This window comes from Apium graveolens, chromosome 8 (genome assembly GCF_009905375.1).
Source record: "Apium graveolens cultivar Ventura chromosome 8, ASM990537v1, whole genome shotgun sequence".
Classification (NCBI taxonomy): Eukaryota; Viridiplantae; Streptophyta; class Magnoliopsida; order Apiales; family Apiaceae; genus Apium; species Apium graveolens.
Genome location: NC_133654.1, coordinates 84,970,036 through 84,980,376, shown reverse-complemented (window position 1 = coordinate 84,980,376; position 10,341 = coordinate 84,970,036). Strand labels below are relative to the sequence as shown.

General features: G+C 42.2%; 1 non-coding gene across 1 annotated transcript; it reads left to right on the top strand.

Annotated features, from left to right (window-relative positions):
- Positions 1 to 7,221: 7,221 nt before the first annotated feature.
- LOC141681445 (small nucleolar RNA R71) lies at positions 7,222 to 7,328 on the top strand. The gene has a single exon (XR_012558878.1). It is a non-coding gene; the product is annotated as a small nucleolar RNA R71 (small nucleolar RNA).
- Positions 7,329 to 10,341: the final 3,013 nt, after the last annotated feature.

The following is a 10,341-nucleotide window of genomic DNA, read 5'->3' as shown; positions in this document are numbered from 1 at the left end:
ACTACGGAATCGTGCTTTTTATTTACAACTCAAATGCTTATTTGACCGTGCAATGAGTGAGGTCCACAAAAGACTTATACAATGGTATCCATGTAACGAGCGTTAGGTTAGCGGATCCCAGACTCTAAAAGCCTTAGGTCACTAGGCACAAAGTCCCCTAAGAACTTAATAACTCGAATACCAAAGAGCCCACTCTTGATCAATTATGCAAAAATTTTTTTTTTTTTTTTATTTCTCTCTGAGCAAGTGCGTTTCGCTCCATCTTGCTCAACCCTAGACTACTCGCATAACATGCGAGCCGGCTACTAGCCATTTGACGCCTAGCCACAACTAGCAACAAATTCCATTTTTACTCCATTTTTTTTTCTTTTTCATGCCTTTACCACTAAGAACTTATTATCAAATTCTAAGCATAATAAATAGATTATCCTCGAAAATAATCAGATCATAACAACAATCTAGTCCTTAAGCATTCTCTAAGACTTAGTGACAATACAAGTGCTTCTAGCATGCATATCAACCTACACAACTTAATATCACTTTAATGCTATCACTACACTCGCATCAATATCACAAGTCAGTCGATAAATCATTGCAAAAGGGATCATGGTATATGCATGAGCTATATGATATGACAAACAAATAAAGCTATAAAAAAAACTCTATAGCAAAAATTATGCAACTATATGAACTAACTATCATGAATATGCAGCTATATGACACACACAAAATATTCCTTAACTACCACCCCCAAACTTAAAATCTTCACTGTCCCCAGTGAAGGTAGTAGAAAGGAACACAGGGTATACCTACTCGGAGTCATCATCATCATCACCCTCAGTGGGTGGAGTATCAGGCGGCGGGTATGCAGAGTCCTCACCAAAAACTGGCCACTGGATATCAGCTCCAAGGCCTCGAAAAGCAGTCCCTAATGCAAGAGTGAGCTCCTGAGCAAACCTGCTCTGCGTCTCATACATGGCATCCATCCACCGTGAAAGCCTCCTATACTAGGCATCACCCATCCCAGCACCCTCCTGAGCTCTCGAAGAACTAGCCTCACCACGCCCTGGCCTGGCCATAGTAGCACCTCGTGCTGGACGCCCTCCTGGAAGACGATAACCCGGCCCATGCTCCTCAGGCTCACCACCGGTCCACTCCTGCATCCCATTCAGAGTGCCAGAATCTATCGGAGCTGCTGGCAACTGCAACTGCTCATGAGCCGGCCAGTTCACTCCTACTGCTCGGCATAGCTTTATAACCGTGGATGCATAAGGGATGTTCATATGCTTTGCTCCCCTCAAAAACTTCAGAATTCCTTGGTAGATAAACTCACCAAGGTCCACATAGTATTCCTCATTCAGAATTCCCCACAACAGCTGTGCTCTCTCAACTGTGACCTCGTGTGCATGTGAAGAAGGCAAAATATTAGCACATATAAATGCATTCCATGCACGGGCATACCTGTTCATGGCGATCGCCGGAAAGTGACGATACTCATTATTGGCTGGACTGCGGTTCCAAACTGTGCCCGGTCGACAGAGAGTCGCACAAATCAAATCCAAGTCAAAGTCCTCAGCAGTCTTTTCATTCCAGTTCTCCTCCTCGGGCTTTCTCTCTCGCTGTCCAATCACACGGCGAATCGCCGCAGGATGATAATCAACCGTCAGCCCACGAACTACAGAAAACCCATTCTTTTCAGCCTTCGCATTCGCGTAGAACTCGCGAACAACACTCATCAGTACTGCTTCGGGTGACTCACAAAAAGCTATCCACCCCTTCTCTGCAATCATGGGCAACAACTCACCATCCCTCCCTGATGGTAAAAACCCCCTCTCCTTCAGAATCGGCTTCCCCAACAGCTTAGTGTACTCCTCCTCCGCAGCTCTGTCAGTTAACCGAGGCCTTGCAGCAGTACCCCTTGATGAATCAGCAGTAGGAACTGTGCTGCTGCTGTTAATAGTGCGTGCTCTCTTGGGTGCCATTGATTTGTGAATAAAAGTGTGTAAGAACTGATTTTTGATGTTTATGAGAGGGTTTAAGTGTAGGAAGTTTGTGGGAGATATGTAGGATAGGTGTATGTATATATAGGGTGTGGAGTAGGTTAAATTAGATTAGGAGTGGGGTTGAGGGATAAAATCATGGGGTAATGGGAAAAGAATTCATGGGTTTATGGGCTGTGATGGGTTTTTGTGTTTTTGTTTTTGTTTTTTTTTTTTCTGAACTGTAAAAAATTTTCTGGAACTCGACCCCTGCGCGGCCGCTCAGCATTTCTGCGCGGGCGCGCAGCAAGTTGCGCGGCCGCTCAGCATAGCTGCGCGGGCGCGCAGAGGGTCTCTGGAAATTTTTTTTTTCAGCCCCTGTTTTCTGATTTTTTTGTGTTTTTGGATAGGGTATTAACTTCTAAGGGTTCCTGTAACAACAATTCATGGGTTGCCTCCCACGCAGCGCTTCTTTTTCGTCATTAGCTTGACGTTCCGTACCTTTCTCACGTAGTCAACAAAATGGCACTAACCACCTCTCGGTTTGCCATGTCCCCATAGTAGTGCTTCAACCGCTGACCGTTAACCTTGAATGCTTGGTCCGAATCATTCTCAAAAATTTCCACCGCTCCATGTGGAAACACAGTTTTGACAATAAAAGGTCCAGACCACCTTGATTTCAACTTTCCAGGAAAAAGTCGGAGCCGAGAGTTGAATAACAGAACTTGTTGCCCTGGCACAAATAACTTAGGATGTAGCTTCCTATCGTGCCACCTCTTCACCTTTTCCTTATACATTTTGTTATTCTCGTACGCTTGAAGTCGAAATTCATCAAGTTCATTAAGCTGAAGCATTCTTTTCTTACCAGCTGCATCTAAATCCAGGTTCAATTTCTTCAATGCCCAGTAGGCCTTATGCTCAAGCTCCGCCGGTAGATGACATCCCTTACCGTACACCAACTGAAACGGTGACATCCCAAGTGGAGTTTTGTATGCTGTTCTGTAAGCCCAAACAGCTTCATCGAGCTTTAAAGACCAATCCTTCCTTGACGAACAAACAACCTTCTCTAGAATGCGCTTTATCTCTCTGTTAGACACTTCCGCTTGACCATTTGTTTGCGGATGATAGGCAGTAGCTACTCGATGATTCACATTATAACGCTGCATCATAGAAGTGAACTTACGGTTGTAAAAATGCGATCCTTCATCACTTATGATTACCCGAGGTGTTCCAAACCTTATGAAAATTTGCTTATGAAGAAAATTTAGCACTGCCTTTGCATCATTTGTCGGTAAAACTTTAACTTCGACCCATTTTGAGACATAATCGACTGCCAGCAAGATGTACTGATTATTGCAAGATGAGATAAAAGGCCCCATGAAATCGATTCCCCATACATCAAAGACCTCGACTTCAAGCATCACATTTAATGGCATCTCATCCTTCCTTGACAAATTTCCCACTCTTTGGCAACGATCACACCTTAAAACAAACTGATGAGCATCCTTGAACAAAGTAGGCCAGAAAAAAACCTGCTTGCAGAATACGAGCTGCCGTCTTCTCACCTCCATAGTGTCCACCATAAACCGTGGAATGGCAGTCTCGTAATATCCCCTCCGTCTCACAGAACGGGATACATCTCCTGATGATCTGGTCAGCTCCCTGTCTAAACAAATATGGTTCATCCCACATATACCACTTCACCTTATGCAGAAACTTCTTCTTTTGAGCGGATGTCAAATTAAGCGGCATTATATTGCTGACAAGATAGTTTACAATATCTGCAAACCATGGTTCTTCCTCCTGAATTGCAAACAACTGCTCATCCGGAAAAGATTCATTGATTAACGTCCTATCTTGTGAAGTAGAATCGGGATTCTCCAACCTAGAGAGATGGTCAGCTACTTGATTCTCAATACCTTTTCTATCTTTGATCTCTAACTCAAATTCTTAAAGTAAAAGCACCCAACGAATGAGTCTCGGCTTCGAATCCTTCTTAGAAACCAGATAGCGAATAGCTGCATGATCAGTGAATACTGTCACTTTCGTACCAAGCAGATAAGATCGAAATTTCTCAAAGCCAAAGACTATAGCCAAAAGCTCCTTCTCAGTAGTGGTGTAGTTCAATTGGGCCCCATTTAAAGTCTTACTCGCATAGTAGACCACATGGAAGAGATTTTTCTTGCGCTGTCCCAGAACTGCACCTACCGCATAATCACTCGCATCACACATCATCTCAAACGGTTCTGTCCAATCTGGTGTTGTAATAACTGGTGCCGTGATCAAACTCTCCTTGAGAGTCTCGAATGCTGCCAAACATTCATCATCAAATTTGAAAGGCACATCTTTCTCAAGTAAATTGCACAACGGCTTAGATATCTTTGAAAAGTCCTTGATGAATCGCCGATAAAAACCCGCATGACCGAGAAAACTACGGATTCCTTTCACCGAATTAGGTGGGGGAAGATTTTCAATGACTCCCACCTTGGCCTTGTCCACCTCCAGACCCTTGCTAGAGACCTTATGCCCAAGGATAATGCCTTCACGCACCATAAAATGACATTTCTCCCAATTAAGCACCAAATTAGTTTCCACGCATCTTTTGAGTACGGCGCGAAGATTATTCAAATATTCATCATATGAGTGTCCAAAGACGGAGAAGTCATCCATGAACACTTCGACGTTATTTCCAATCATGTCAGAGAATATAGCCATCATACATCTCTGAAAGGTGGCCGGGGCGCCACATAACCCAAACGAAACTCTACGAAAAGCAAAAGTGCCGAATGGACAAGTGAAGGTAGTCTTTTCCTGATCCTCTGGTGCAATACAAATCTGATTATACCCAGAATAACCATCCATAAGACAAAAATACTCATGTCCCGCCAATCTGTCAAGCATTTGATCAATGAATGGGAGAGGGAAGTGATCCTTCCTTGTGGCTTTGTTCAATTTTCTATAATCCATGCATACTCTCCATCCTGTAACTGTTCGAGTAGGGATGAGCTCATTCTTTTCATTTGCGACCACAGTGATACCTCCTTTCTTAGGTACACATTGCACGGGGCTCACCCACGAGCTGTCAGAAATAGGATAAATGATGCCTGCATCTAGCCATTTCAGAATTTCTTTCTTCACCACCTCCTTCATGATCGGGTTCAGTCTTCGCTGCTGTTCCACAGTTGGCTTACTACCTTCCTCTAACAGAATTTTATGCATACAATATGAAGGACTTATCCCCTTGATGTCTGCTATGGTCCATCCTATAGCCGATTTGAATTCTCTCAAAATCCTTAAGAGCTTGTCTTCCTCACTACCTGAAAGGTCAGCTGAAATAATAACAGGTAACGTAGATGAATCACCTAAAAAAGCATACCTCAAGTGTTCAGGTAATGGTTTGAGCTCTAAGGTAGGTGCTTCCTCTATTGATGGTTTGAGCTTCCCTTCAGCGTTCTTGAGGTCAGAAGTACCAAGAGATTCAAATGGTATATCCAGCTTTCGCTTCCAGGGAGAAGCGTTCAGATATTGTAATTGCTCGTTGCTATCTTCATCATCACTGTCAAATTCCCCCACTAAGGCCTTTTCCAATGCATCAGACATTAGCATGTGATCGAGTTCCGAAGTAACTGCAGAATCAATCACATCCACTTTTAAGCACTCCTCATCTTCTGTAGGGAATTTCATTGCCTTGAATACGTTGAAGGTCACATCCTGATCTTGGACTCGCATAGTAAGTTCACCTTTTTGCACATCTATCAAGGTACGGCCAGTAGCCAAGAAAGGCCTCCCCAAGATTATGGGAATCTTCTTATCTTCCTCAAAATCCAGAATAAAAAAATCTGCAGGAAAGAAGAGCTTATCCACCTTGACGAGCACATCCTCAACTATGCCCCTTGGGTAAGTAATGGAACGGTCCGCCAATTGTAGCGACATGTATGTGGGTTTTGGATCAGGCAGATCCAGCTTTTTAAAGATCGACAATGGCATCAGATTAATGCTTGCTCCCAAATCGCAAAGGCACTTGTCAAAAGTTAGATTGCCAATGGTGCAAGGAATGGTGAAGCTTCCTGGATCTTTCAGTTTTGGTGGTAACTTTTGTTGCAGAACAGCGCTGCATTCTTCCGTGAGAGCAACGGTTTCAAGGTCATCCAGTTTCACCTTCCTTGAAAGAATAGTCTTCATAAACTTCGCATAACTAGGCATTTGTTCCAGAGCCTCAGCGAAAGGTATATTGATGTGAAGTTTCTTGAACACCTCCAGAAACTTCCCGAACTGTCTATCCAGCTTTTGTTGCTGCAATCTCTTAGGAAAAGGTGGTGGAGGATAGAGCTGTTTCTCCCCTGTATTAGCCTCAGGCAGAGTGTGTTCAACAGTAGTCTTCCTTGGTTCCGCCGCTTTCTCCTTTTGCTTAGATTCTTCATCTCTAACTTCAGCTTCGACTTCTTTTGCCTTTTCAGCATCATCTACTTTTCCAGACCTTAAGGTAATAGCCTTGACTTGTTCTTTAGCTTCCTTCCTGCCTGGTACTTCCGTGTCACTGAGAAGAGTGCCAGGTTGACGATTGAGCACTGCATTGGCTAATTGTCCGATTTGATTTTCCAAGGTCTTGATAGAAACCGCCTGACTCTTGCACAACAGCTTAAGTTCCTCAAAATCAGCACTAGTAGGTGCAGCTGCACTTCCCTGTTGAGGATATGATTGCCTTGTAGCATACTGCTGTGGTTGCTGGAATCCAGGTGGGTTAAACTGTTTACTTACTCCTTGCTGATATGTTGGCTGAATAGCATTTTGATTATTCCCCCAGCTGAAATTTGGATGATTTCTGTTGTTAGGATGATAGGTCGCTGGCACAGGCTGCTGTTATCGCTGATAATTATTCACATACTGAACAGATTCGTTGACAAGAGAACACTGATCCGTAGCATGAGAACCTGCACAAAGCTCACAAACCATAGCTATTTGATTAACTCCATACGTAGCCAAAGAATCAACCTTCATTGATAGCGCTTGGAGCTGGGCTGCAATAGCGGTGGCTGCATCAACTTCCAGAATACCTGCTAACTTGCCTGACGTCATCCTCTGAGTTGGGTTTTGATGCTCATTTGCAGCCATCGTCTCGATAAGATTATACGCCTCAGTATAGCTTTTAGCCCATAAGGCGCCTCGAGCTGCTGCATCGAGCATGGGCCGAGATTGGGCCCCCAAACCATTATAAAAACCAGTGATTACCATCCAATCCGGCATTCCATGATGTGGACATTTTCTCAACATTTCCTTGTAGCGTTCCCAAGCCTCGCACATAGATTCTGTAGGTTGCTGCGCAAATTGAGTAAGAGCACTCCTCATAGCAGCAGTCTTTGCTATTGGATAGAACTTCACCAGAAACTTTTGCGCAAGATCTTGCCACGTAGTGATTGACCCAGCTGGTTCAGAATGTAACCAGTCTTTAGCTTTATCCCTCAGTGAGAATGGGAAGAGCCTCAACTTGATAGCCTCATCAGTCACGCCATTATACTTAAAAGTGCTGCAGATCTCGACAAAATTCCTTATGTGCATGTTGGGGTCTTCAGTTGCCGCTTCTCCAAAAGAAACAGAATTCTGCACCATCTGAATAATGCCCGGCTTGATTTCAAAGGTGTTAGCTTGAATAGCCGGATGAAGGATGCTTGACTGAATGTCATCAATTTTAGGCCGAGAAAAATCCATAAGAGCTGGATCAGCTTGAACAATACGATCTCCCATGTTTACTGGTTCTTTCTGCTCAGTTCCTGAATCCGAATCCTCAAAATTTAACTTCTCCGGTGTATCAAGAACTTCGTCTTTCTCCTCAGCTGTATCTAAGGTCCTCTTGCGAGCACGAGAACGAGTTTGCATAAACGTTTGCTAAAGTACCTGAAACACAACCGAAAAGAGTAATTAACTACTACGTCCTAATCACTGTGTCCTAATGACCAATGATGGTAAGTACATAAACTAAACAAATACACCGAGTCCCCGGCAGCGGCGCCAAAAACTTGTTAGGGCGAAATCACGCACTAATATTCACGTAAGTATACGCGTTCGCAAGTAATATAGAATACTTTCTAGTTCGTTCCCTCAGAGACTCAGACTAATTTATTGTCTAATTTAACTCACTCACCAATGTATGACTACTTCTCAATGTTAAGATAATAACACTTAAAATTGTTGATTAAATATTAACTATAATTAACTACTTAATTAACCACTTAACTAACACTTCAATTTATCAATAATAAAACACTCATGAGATCACAACTTCATTATTACTTCCTTCTATAACCATAGTTATTACCTTTAGCATGTGACAATGATGATATTAATCGAATAACACGAAACTGATAAAAGCCAACTTTCATTGTACTAATACCATTCTACCAAACATCCATAATTAAGATAGAAGTTGAATAGTCATCAATTATGTTGAGTTCCTATATGTCTACAGAAATTGACAACACAACGATTTAAGCACAAGTTATCCCTTTTTGATTACATAGGGCAAATAAAACTGTTAGAGTTACCCACTAATCATGCACAACGTACATGAACCTATGCTAGCATGGCAAGTTCTAAATCTCAAGATCCACCGTCGCTTCACAAGAGATTAACACCCTATCTTATATGTTCGCGACGCACATAAGACGAATATGCATAACCAATACTAGATATCATGCAATCATCACATACTAAAGTATTAAACAATTAACTAAAGAATTCCATAATAAATCCGTTGCAACCCCATGATCACGATTAGCCCATAATAGAACTTATCGCCATCATGGGTTCATATGAAATCATGATAAACAAACACAAGAAAATAATAACTAAACTGATTATATTAAAAACAGAATACGTCACAAGAGTAAATAAGTCAAAGCAAGAAAACTAGCATCCAACGTTACAACGAAACAAGAATCACAAGAATATATGCTTCCTCTTCGCTGTAGTGTGCTAAATCGGTCTTCTTCCTTATCTCCTTCGCTTCTTGCAAAACACAATCTAAAACATAATCTCCTCTTAATACTCTGTGAAAAACGTCTCAAATCTACCTATATAATAGTCCCATAAAACTCAGATTACATAGAAGTGGAAGCCAAACAGAAGTAGAAGTCTAAAATAATATATCTTTTTCCCCGACCCTGCACGGCCGCTCAGCATTTCTGCGCGGGCGCGCAAGGCTGCTGCGCGGCCGCTCAGCATTGCTGCGCGGGCGCGCAGGACCCTTCTGGAAAAATTCCATGTTTGCTCCGTTTCTTCGCCGTAATCTGCCCGTTCTTTTCCTCTCGCAATGGTGAACACATGCCAAGGCTTATTCTTGATGATTCCTCCTCCGAAATGCAACTAATAGCCTGAAATGCATAAGCACTAGAAAAACGCATCAAATACACAAAATACTTGACTTCAAGACACCAATTTAAGCCATTTTAAGACGTTCTAAGTGGTATGAAATGCCACTTATCAGGACCCGACGGGATCTATACAGGTAGGTATGGATCTACACTGTATCCTGACTGATCAGCAGGATATAGATGCGAACTAGTGTCCATTCTAATTTGTTGTTGATCGCCATTAACAGCATTCTCTCTCGAAAGGTTTTATGATTCCAAGACAAAACTCTGATTCATGAGATGAATCAGGGAATCACTTGTCACTTTTGGATTTATACCTAAGGGCTGGTAACAGCCAAGGTTTAGTCGCTCAACTCCCTCGAATAAATAGAAACATTTAAAAATTGTTTAAAGCTTTTTTTTCGGGAATTTTCCTTTATTATTAATATTTTGAATTCAAAATTATATACTTGCTGGGCATTTTTGGCTCACTCTTGCTTTGTAAACTCTTATTTCTTTTAGAAGCAGAGAAAGATAAAAGTGAATAGCTTTCGTTAGACAGCAGAAGTTAGAGAGAGCTCCGCTGCGAAAGGACGAAGATGTGAGAAATTAAGACACATGCATTAGCGTAAAGGTATTTAAACTTGTATTCTAGTTATTGTAAGTTGTAAAAGGTTAGATTCTTGTTTCATACCATAACCTGTTAATGATCCGGATTCAAGGGGTTAATTGAATATTCTCTTATTTTATGTAAAGATTGTTTAGTGACACCAAATCCTGACCCCGGATTTGGATTGTTACAACGACCCAAAGTAGGTCATGATGTCCATGACCCTAAATCAGGTACATGATAGGCCCGCTGAGGTGACTTGAAAATGAGATCCATAATGACACCAAAGCAATGTCGAATATGGAAATGGACTCCTACAAGGAAGCATCCGGGATCCACCGTCTTGAGCAGTCCTACTTACCATTTAAGTTGGAGACTTGTCTATCAAGTCTCCCAACCTAAGTCT